At 42.8% G+C, this 11273-nt stretch overlaps 1 long non-coding RNA gene across 2 annotated transcripts; it reads left to right on the top strand.

Annotated features, from left to right (window-relative positions):
• Positions 1-492: 492 nt before the first annotated feature.
• LOC308185585 lies at positions 493-11048 on the top strand. Of its 2 annotated transcripts, none has more exons than XR_013943484.1 (6): positions 493-621; positions 1488-1630; positions 2716-2855; positions 4193-4319; positions 5265-5431; positions 8526-11048. It is a non-coding gene; the product is annotated as an uncharacterized lncRNA (long non-coding RNA). The 2 variants fall into 2 exon arrangements; XR_013943485.1 differs by having other exon boundaries at positions 584-822.
• Positions 11049-11273: the final 225 nt, after the last annotated feature.

Raw genomic sequence — 11273 nt, 5'->3', positions numbered from 1 at the left:
CTGAGCAGATCTGCATAGCTTGCAGGAAAACCTCTCGAAACAGCTGCAGCCTCCTTTCAGCAGATGGGAATTAATAACAGCCTTTGTTCTACCGGCCCTTCTGTCTGCACCCGCAAAACGGGGCGAAAGCCGCATTTCCCAACCACGGCACCCACAGGAGGACCCCGAGGGGGCGAGGACGAGCCGGGACGGGGCAGCGGGGGGGACGGGGCCCGTGCCCCGCGGACACCGGGGCTGGCAGGGCGAGCCCGGGGCCAGCTCTCGCCCCTCGGAGCCCGCTGGGGATGACCGCGGAGCCGGCTGCGAGGCCCAGCCGCCACCCGGGCTCGGGGCCGCCCGCCGAGGCCGGCGCCTTGCTGCAGGCCCCGGCGGCCGGGCGCGTTTCCCCGGTGCCCGTTAGGGGGTGCTCCGCGGCCGCCTTTCGGCGGGGCCGGGGCCCGGGCAGCCCGGCCCGGGGCCCTTCTCCCCTCGGCGGGCAGGGCGGGTGAGGCCGCCCCTCGGGGCTCCTCAGGTGCTCCAAGAGCCGCGCCGTGGCCCCCCTTCGCCGGGCTTTGCTTCTGAGTGAAGGAGGCTTGCCCGTGGCAGTGAGCTGTAGGCTTTCCTCCAGCCTAAACCGCCGAGGTCTGCCGAATTTCTTATTGCCATCCGACTAAAGAAAGAAAACACTTTTCCCAATCTCTTTTTAATAATTTACTTTGCATTGTTTAGGATTGTGTAGGTTTTCTTATTTTCATATACATGTTGGTGACGTGTGCCTAGAAGTCTCTTCATTCCAACTATTACCAGGTGCCCAACTGCAGGGTGACGAAAGTTTTAACCCAGGTGATGATACGAAGTGCTGCAGGTGAACAAGAGGAGCTTTTCTCTGTAGTGAAATCTCAAACAAATATCATTTGCCTTGCCTCTTCTCCTTTACTGCAGCTCTGATAATATTTTATTCCTTTGTGTCAATAGAATATGAGAATTAACACCACACATACCTGCTCTTTTTTTTTTTTTTTTCTCCTTTCATTATGAGATGGAAGCAGGAAGAGTACTTTTGCAACCTGGTGACAGGTTGATTGAACTATCAACATAAGGATAACAGATTGTATTTTTATGTACCAGCATGTGATACCTCAGTTAACATCTATAGAAGTAGCTGAGTACGCAAATATTCTCTGTTATTCTGAGGAAGGAATATCTCCATTTTCAGTTTCTAGCATTCAGTGTTTTGCAATCAGCTATGGCTATAGCCTGCGATGTTAGACCTGCAATGTTTTGGGAATGTAAATTTAACTTTCAGATAAAACTGGTTATGCATATTGCCCCATGAGCAGCAAGACTACTCCCTAGGCAAGTCACAGTTCTCCTCCAGATGCCAGAGTTTGCAAGGGATCAGTAGGGGGCCAGTAAGCAATTCAAGTTGAGTATCATCAGTGACCATCTACCGCTGTTGCTTTTTCCTGATGACTCATGTAATCATTTTGTTTGGCTCCATTTTATAGAGGGAACAAACGTTGCTTCACTGGCAGCAAAAAGGAGCAGAAGCAAACTGAACGTTTCTGTGCTTTCTGAAGGAAGAAAGAAGTCAAGAGTTTGTCTTTCAAGGATGACTGCTCTTCAAGTACCCTGAGTAGGATCCAATCAGGTACGACATCTGAAGTGCACTTCAGATAAACTCAAGATAAATTCATATTAGGCCTCAACTGTTCCCAAATTTGTAAGTGTTTAGCTAAAGTTAGAGTTTAGACACATCTCTTAGCTACCGAAGCCATAAGTTAGGAGGTAGAAATAAAAAAAACAAACAACCCAAGTCTCTGCAAATTACATCACAAGACATATATTGTAAGTATGTGCATAGTTTCCTTGTAAGCAGTTTGCTGAAGGGAGAAATAAATGTGAAAATGCGAAAAGAAGAGTATTTTCTTCCACACAGTAAGTAGGTAAGGGGTAAATATTCCTGTCAATTTCAGTGAGACTAGTTACAGACAAAGGTATTCATGCAATACTTACAGTACAGGACATGTGTACTATAGCTTGTCAGGGACTTCTTACTGTGAAAACAGTTGCAAAACATCTGCTTTGCTTTACTGGAAAACCTGCTCACATTTCAGGGAAAAGTCCCAGAAGAAATGGTACCAAAGAGATGAAAGGAGGAAAAAGTATATTCTTTATATTTTCGCTTCTGCCTGAAAACTAAATCAAATAATAAAAACATCCAAGAAATTACACTTAAGTGTTAAGATTCAAGATCACAAATAACAAAATCAAATAACCCGAACTATTCCCCTACAACAAAGTAGGGAATGAAGGAACCCATATAGACAGAGTAATTAGGCAGTCAATGACTTCAGAAAATAAAAAAGGACAGCTAAAGCAAAGCGAATTGCCTCCATGAAATAACTTGATGACAAGTGGACAGGATTTTATCAGTATACTGGGGAAGTAGCAGTACTTGGTAGAAAGTCCATAATTAATAAATTGGAATGGAAATTGAATTAACAGACACTTAGCATGGTTGAAACACTGAACATATTTGTGCATTCATCTGAACAAAAATGATAGACAAAGTGGGTGGAGAAAGCAGTAAATGCAACAGGGAATAACCTAGAAAAAAAAGAAAAAAGAAAAAAAAAAGATCTGGGAAATCTGGGCACATATGTGTAACCTGGATGACACACATCCTTAGGTGTTAAAGATACAGCTTCCTGAATAATTTTCTCCCTCTGACAGCTGTTGGAAAACCATGGGCAACTGTGGAACTGCTGAAAGATGGAAGGAAAGGAAATACGACACTGCTTTTCTAAAAAAGAAAGCAGTACAATTCTAGCAAGAGCCACACTACATATCTGGATCCCAGCCCTCCCCAAAAGGTAGAGCCCACAGGGCCATTCCTCCTTTGCCCTTTGTCTTTTTTAGCTCAGGGAAGCACCTCAGCCTCTCACACCCAAGCTTACCTTCAGCAATATGTAAGCTTAGGTGTAAGTGCTTACTTGGATCTGCGCCCCTGAGAATACTTTCTGAATATCTCAGTGCAGACTCTTGGCAATGGAAAAGAAACACGCAGATACACAGGAGATGCTGGAGAAAGAGATGAATGGGATATAAATACTATTTAGCATGATTTTAAACATCTGGGATTAGCACAGCGAAATGCAGATGATCTGAAAACTTATAGAGAGAAAATATATTGGTGCAGCACATCACAGTTTCAAGAGTAAAGCCAAAAATCTGCAGCAGTATAAAAAAGTGCAAAAATAAAAATAACTCTATTCCTCAGGCAGGATGCCATTGATTTTGTCTTTTGTATGCTGAATAAACAGGGGAGATACAACAGAAATCATGAGATTCATTTGCTATTTTTAATATACAGCAATGAATTTTAGTCCTTAAAGTGCCCCAGCGGGTGTGGATGTGGATGTGGAATAAAGAGATGCATGGATATTCAAAATGATGAACAGCTCAACAAAAACATGCAATCTCCTGGCATTATGAAGAATATCAGGATATTATTAATTGCAGTAATTTTTTCCTGTTTCAAGAGAGAGCTCTTCTCTGCTGGGAATGTAAATATACTCACTGCAGCTTTATTAAAGGGTTTCATAAACTAAGTTTCATTAAAGGGAAGATCTGCAGCATTTCATCATGCCTCTAATGTCTCGTTTGGACAGATCAGCTTCTTGATCTAAGCTTCTGATACTTGTGGAGCCCTGATTCAGGGAAGCATTTGTATTCAGAAGCAGCCCTTAGTATCAACTAGACATAAGCGTTTTTCTAAATGGGAGAGGCCTCAAAGACATATTTAAATTCTTGCTTGGCTCAGGGGTTGCTTGCGGTCTTTTCTGATGCCGTGAGACAAACAACTGTGGCTATTACGAGATGTGAGATGTGAACTGCAGCAATTTCAGCTGGAGATGCCCTTCTCCCTTAGTTTATGAATACCCTTGAATAGCCTGAGCCCAAAGGAACTGGGATCCTGCTTTTACTAGGTTTATTTCATTTTCTTATTTGGAGAACTAGGGATGCATTAAAAAAAAAAAAACTAAGAAAAAGAAAATAAAAGAGAAAAGAAGTTATGCATACACATTTTTGGTTTGGCTGTTGAGGAAAAGCAAGTATTTGCAGGTCTGTCTTGGGAGAAGTTACATCTTGGGGAATATTGCTGTTTCTCGGGAGGAGGCTTTCGTTCAGTAGTGCTATACTCCCATAGATAACTCAGCTGACGTCTGCAGAGCCAGATTTCCCTGCCTTGAAATCCAAATTCCCCTTCCTTGAAACCAATAGCAAAACTCACTGAGACCATTTGTTCAGGATGCATGCAAAGGGATTTCTACCGGGTGAGTAAGATCAGGTACTTCTACTTATTGTGATACTCCTTGAGGATTTCTTTTGGGATCTCGTGCTATTTTGTTTTTGATATTTTTTTTTTGTGATTATTGTGTCCTTTAATTTTTGTCCCTTGTGTTATAAAGTGGTTTGTGGGGTATTTTTTGTGGTTGCATTTTACATTTCACAGAAACTTGGTATGCAAGAAGGTTTAAAAATACTCACTTTAAAATGAATTCCAAATGAAATTCATCTTCAGCAATTTGGCTGTTGGAAATGAGTACATAGTGTTTCAAGAGGAATGCTTTCTCGTTAGCCGATTAGGTGGGAAAGCATTTCGCACAGTCAAACTGAGTTGCAAATCTGCTCCCCATATAAGCTCTGCCACTGCTTTTCTGTGAGTATTTTGGGCAAGTCACTTTGCTTCTCAGTGCTTTTTTTTTAACTCTTGGTGTGTTTTGCCTGTCTTGGCTATTTAGATTGTAACCTCTAAGTGCCAAAAATTGGTATGATTTTTTTGTCTTAAGGATGTTACACATATACCTACCCTCCCACTTCTTCAGAAGGGAGGGGAGGGACCCTAAGGCAGACAGTATTTAAAATTGCCTGTTTCAGGCTTCCTTACACTGCTGACATCGAACTTTCACAGCAGGTTTTGTTCCAAAGAAAGGAAATCAATACTTTTGCTTACCTATCCTGGAGCAAATGAAACTTTTAGCACAAGGAATCTGGTAATCTACATCAGCTATCTTATTTCCTTCTGCCTGTGACAGCCCTTTCTTACAGGATCACAATGCTGGCAAAACAGACTCTTAATCTATCCTTTGGTATTCTGATCTGCTGGGCCCCCAGTAAGATTTACGGGGATGGAGGACTGTGGAATGAAAACCAGATCTTACTGGTCCTAAACTAACACTTGCCATCCCTGGGTGACTTGTGGTAATTGTGTTGCACAGCTCAAGCAAGCAATGATGGAGATGGAGCCCTGTCCTCTACAGCACAAGATCCCTCCCCATCGGTCAGCTGCAAGATGCCAAAAATTGCATCCTCCCTGCTATCTTGGGGCAGCACCTGTGTCAGGAAGAGGCAGACACGACATGGCAGGATCCTGCCGGCAGCTCAGGTTGGCATCTGCTGGGCAGTGTCCCAAGGCAGGGAGGCACTGGGAGCCTCACTGCAGGGCTCCAGCCCAGCTGGCAGAAGGTCTGTCCTGCTGTAGGGCACAGGGCAGGTCAAGAACACGCACATGTGGGCTATGGGGTCCTCCTGCTGCAGAAATCCAGCAGAGGGGGGTGCAGGGCCCTGGGAGCCGTGCGGGCGAGTGCAGGGATGGGGGTGCGCCTCTGCTTCTGCCTCTCCTTTCTCTCCGATTTCCTTTCTCTTGCCATCTCTACTTCTCCTAGAAGCGTTTCTCCCTCAGCCCCCGCAGCTCCACAGGAAACCTCACCCACTCTACCTATTTTTGCCCGCTGGCATGTGGGCAGGTATACCTGCCCTGTGTGCCTTAGCTCAGCACTGCATCATGGAGCAAGCACTTTTGTTCAGAGCTCTTTTTAAAGCTATTAAAAAAAAGAAAAGGGAGAAGAAAAGAAAAGAAACACGCACTGTGAAGCCTGAATAGCAGCGTTTCTATCATCTGTTGTCATGACACACAGCTGACGTGGGAACACGGCAGTAAGGCTGACTGCTAGATAGGTTTAATTTTGGTGCAGAAATTTGCTAGAAGAATCTTTCAAAAATATCTCTGGGTGGGAGGAAAACAGGTGGGTGCTGGTTATGTGTACGTAGCAGGAGGAAATAGTTGTCAATCTTAACCAAGCATTACTCTACATCCATCAGCCCTTTGGTACCCTCACTACTCAGCAGGGGGGAAAATGATGCTGTCTCTCACTGTTCTTCTCTCCTGTTACTTCTGGAGATGGTGCTGGTAGGCCACAGAGCGCAGGAAGACTCTGCACGGGTTGACTAAATAACACCATGGTTGGCTTGGTCAAACCACACACTGTCCACTCAATCTTGGTAAAGATATCCATAGCCAGCAGAGGAAGGCAATATCAGTATCATCCACTGAAGAGAGGTGACAGCGAGACCCTCCCAGGAGACACTTCTGGGCCAGTAGTGGCTAAAATGACAGCTAATGTTGGAGATGGGTCCCGCGTGACGAGTAGAGTGATCTGTAGGAAATCCTAGACTGAATATAGTTTCTGTGGTTGTCCATTCTGGTGAACGAGAGGAGTCAGTAGCCCAGGTGGTCTTATCAGCACTCTGTTCCCATGCCCCATACACACCTTTGTTTCAAATGTGTTTCCCCCTCAGTGTCCCTAGGCAAGTCATACCTAGTCTGGTTTCTAGGTGCTCCTAAGCAGTCACAGCTCCTGCTGGCTACTGAAGAGTGTAGGTGTTTAGAAATATTCTCTAAAAATCACTCTGCTAACCCATTTGAAGCTCATTTTCCTCTTCCACAAACTACTCTGTATTAGCACATTTCTCATCTCTGTTAGTCATCTTGACTAATGACTTTACTCATCTCGACTAGTTTACTCACCCATTTCAATACTTAGCTAGATCACAGGAACATTCTGTGACTTAATTAAGTAATCAATTAGAGCTCAGAGGTCTTTGAATGAAGTGTTATGTTTTACAACAGCAAAATACTATGATTACGCTTCTGGAAAACGTAATTCAGTGTCAGGACTTACTTTCTCTTCCCCAGCTGGTGTTTGGACATTCACAGTAATGATGGTGGTGAGACTGGAACTGAAGTCTCCAACCCTTAGCACTGAAAAGTTTGAAAGAGGAACGATTGTCTGAAAGAGAAGAGTTTGGCAGAAAGCCATTGCAAATCAGTTGTATGGACTGAGATGGAGGCAGAGAGGAGGAAGACCTTTTTTGGAGAGGAGGTGCACTGGAACAGAAACACACTTAAGTCTGTGTGAGCAAAGGAATAATTCAGAGCTTCTCTTGCAGAATATAGTTTGTACCTAACGTGGCCATAAACCCAAAGGAACTATATTTTTTTCTTCTATCCCATTATCATTGTTATCTCAACTTGGTTGGAAAATCTGGGTTTTCCCATACCACTGCTGCAATTTTCTCAGCGTGTCAGATGTCCCCTCCCTGGTCCTCATTAGGAGCCCCACATGAGAAGTCCTGTTGAGTGAAAAAAATGTTATCTATGTATTCATTGCATCCTTGCTTTGTTTTTTGGTTTTGGTCCTCTCTTTTTCTCATGCTACTTTCTGTTTCTAGCCTGTACTCTGAATATCACACAATGTGCTCAAAAAATTTGAATAGTTTCCACTTTAAATTCTAAAAATGGTTTACCATTCCCAGAAAGTGTCAGCACCAGTCTTTTACGCAAATAGCCACCTTGTTGCTACTTACCAAAGTATCTCATGCTGCTCACAAATCAGGCTCTCAGCCCTTCCACTCAGACGCCCTGGGACTGCTGATCTTTCTTCTGCAGATGCCCAAACCATTGCTGTTCACCTTGATTCTGGCTAGAGCAGCTATTGAGTGTATAAAGGCTAGGAGCTGTTGTCCAGGGAGGAACTGACCTTACCAAGCTCCTCTTCCTGCTCCAGGGCATGTCCCTGTGGTTCAGTCCGTCAGAAGATATGTTCAGTGTTCAGACCCAACTTTGAAAGCAAGTCAATGCTTGGTGGGTGGCATTAGGTCTATGGGGTGAAACTTGGACTAGGTACAGGACATCCATGCTACCTACACTCGCATATGAAGTGGTGGCAAAGAAAAAAGGAGAACTAGGATGGTTTTTCTGTATTCCTGACACTCCTTTTTTTTTTTTTTTTCTTTTTTTCCCTTTTCCTTTTCCTTTTCCTTTTCCTGTTCCTGTTCCTTTTCCTTTTCCTTTTTCTCTCATATAAATTCTAGGGGACTGGAAAAAAAATTAATTTGGGATTTGTCACTGAGGGAATAACCATCTGGGAAAAATATAAGCATTGGCTGGAGGGTAAATCTAGCTTCCCATGCTAAATAAAGGTATTGATTTTCCCTTCTTTCAGTTATCGCACTTCAAATAATTTTTTCTACCCACCTTGAAAAGGCAGCTTGCAATAACATTCTTCCTACATAAACAACTCTGTCTTTAGTAGAAAGGTTGTTTTCCTGTACGTGATTTGCAGCCATGAGCTTTCAGCAGAACACCCTAAACAAGAAAAGAGTCAATTACATTTTTAAGAAGCATGTTTTCTTTGTAGGCTCTCCTCTGCCTGCTCCAAACTGAAGACAAAATGACTGCCTGTCTGAATACAGCAGACATCTCAGAGATGTAAATGTTGAGCACACCTGAATCAAAGCCACAGCACGGCTGACTACAGTATTGTATAAAGAAAATATTGACTGTCTTGGTGTTTGTTTATTTTTTATGTAGGGGGTTGAAAATACTGGTGATGTTTAAACACCTCTTTAGAGTCATTACCAGATATTGTGCAAATATAGTAAATTTTCTCCAGTAAACAGGCATGAAATACACGTTTGCTTATCAGAATGAAACAGTTCCAGGGGAGGCCTTGAAGTCTGTCAGGTGAATCATCTAATCTCCAGCTTTAATGTATTGAAGGGGGTAAATAAGTCACTTTTTAGAGATGTCTAAATATACATTTTGGGAGAGCTTTTTCAGTCTCTAGGATAAATAAATCATACCTATATAAAGATTGATTTATTATTATTATTATTTAAAAGATGTGGTTTCCTGAGTAAATAGTTGTGACATAAATATGTAGTACACATGCCAAACATACTTAATAACATACATTCTTCACTGCAAAAATGCATATTGCCAAGCTGTATCAGCCATTCGGGATTTAATAATCTGCTGTAAGATATTTCCCCCTCCCACTTAGGAAAGAAAGAAAAGCAAAAAGAAAACAGGTACAAATTTCACAATCAGGAGAATTGCCATACCTTTTAGGAATGTTCGAGTTACAATATAACCTGACAAAAATACGGAAATTAAAATGCAAAACCAACCCTGTATCCTTAATTCACCCTTTTGTGCTTTTTCTTATTATCATGCAGAAGAACACGGCCATTTCTCCTGTGAATCTTTGCAACAGTATGCTTCCCTACTGCGTTTTCAAGATGACTTATTCTTGCTGTTAGCTACCTCCAAAACTGTTACAGTAGGTCATATAGTACATCACTGCCAAAGTGCAATTAATCCCTACTGCACATTTAAAAGGGCTTATCCTGCCTAATGTAAGTGTCCCGTGTGACCTGGCTTTCTCTTTTTCTTTGCTTTAGCATCAAATTGTTTTTGGGACTTGGAATATTTAAAAACAAAATATGTCTTTTTTAAATCTGGATCTTTCTCCTGATTTCATTAATTTTGCAACAGAAAAGGGCATTTGGTCTTTCCCTACATCTGCACAACATGCCTCACTATATTTTCCTCTCTTCCCCCAAGACAGCATCTAGAATTATTGTCCTCTTCTATGTTACTTTGGAGCAGGCCACGAAGCACTGCCCATTGGGCATGAGTTCTTGAACCCTAGCTCCCCCTTGCAGGGATGTTCTTCACTGCTGCCTCAAGAGCGCTTTGTCCTCAGTTTGTCAGCCTGGCCAGGCTCCCTCACTTTCTGTCACCAACAGGCTTAGAGATAAAACACATACAAGATTTATTCAGAAAGTGGTTTAAGGCACTGTCCATCTCTTCCTGCTTTATCTTTGTAGCTCCTACCTCGGAGGTCATGCCTGAATCTGAAAACTCTCTTAAAGACTTCAGCTGAAAGCACATGCCTCACGTATTTGTCCCATCCTATATTCTCTGAAAAACACCCAAACTATTTGGCTTTTGCAATTTCTCCTTGGGGCAGGGTACCTAAAATATGAAAGCCCTGTTTCTCCAGGATGCCCAGTCAGACTCAGCAGCATTACAGAATCACAGAATCATCTAGGTTGGAAGAGACCTCCAAGATCACCAAGTCCAACCTCTGACCTAACACTAAAAAGTCCTCCACTAAACCATATCGCTAAGCCCTACATCTAAACGTCTTTTACAGACCTCCAGGGATGGTGACTCAACCACTTCCCTGGGCAGCCAATTCCAACACCTAACAACCCTTTTGGTAAAGACGTTCTTCCTAATATCCAACCTAAACCTCCCCTGGCACAACTTTAGCCCATTCCCCCTCGTCCTATCACCAGGCACATGGGAGGAATTGCCACTGACTGACCCAGGCTCTTCACTTGAAACAGACAAGACACATCTTGGCCATGATTAATGCTGATAATACCTTCACACAATTGACTGATGCCGTGGTTTACATGCGCTAAGCCAGGCACAGATATTCTGGAGAGATCATGTGTGGCAGAGTCTCATGTGGCCATGTTAGAGCAAGCCTATGAGAACCTTTCTCCTTTGCCCATTTTGCTGTGTAACCACTTAGCCAGGCCACTCTTTCTCAATTAGGTAAGTGATTCACCAGCACTTGCTCTATGTCTATGTTCTAAGTGGTTTTCTGCCTTTACATTTAAGTTTTGCTAATGTGGGGAGGGAGAATTGAAAGAAGAGCCAGAGAAAATATTTGCAGAACTTTTATTTTCATTCATATAATTTGTATAATATGTAAATCGCAAAGAACACTAGTGGGAACTTATTTATTAAAGGTAAGTAGCAGTATGACTTTGTACAGCCAATCACCAAGAAACAGATGATAGTGTATTACCATATAATCTACTCTGCTCTTATGAAGCTGGGAATAAACTGCAACATCTACTAACAGCCTTTAACATTTCCTTTGTTTTATTTCCCCTACCTTTAACCATGATGTGAAATGGAGCCAGGAAGGAACTGGTTATTAGCCTTGCTAAGTGGCAATTCTGCACAGTTTTGCTGGCATCCAGAGGACTGAAACAGGCACAGACTGTTTTTGGAGACTGTGGTAGAGAAGAGCAAAGCCATGATCCCAAATTTTGCCTGAATCGGAAAACAAGTGGCTGGAGAG

Source organism: Anser brachyrhynchus, assembly GCF_964034855.1.
Source record: "Anser brachyrhynchus genome assembly, chromosome: Z".
In the NCBI taxonomy this organism is placed as follows: Eukaryota; Metazoa; Chordata; class Aves; order Anseriformes; family Anatidae; genus Anser; species Anser brachyrhynchus.
Note: the sequence above shows the minus strand (reverse complement) of the source record. Positions and strands in the feature narration are given on the sequence as shown.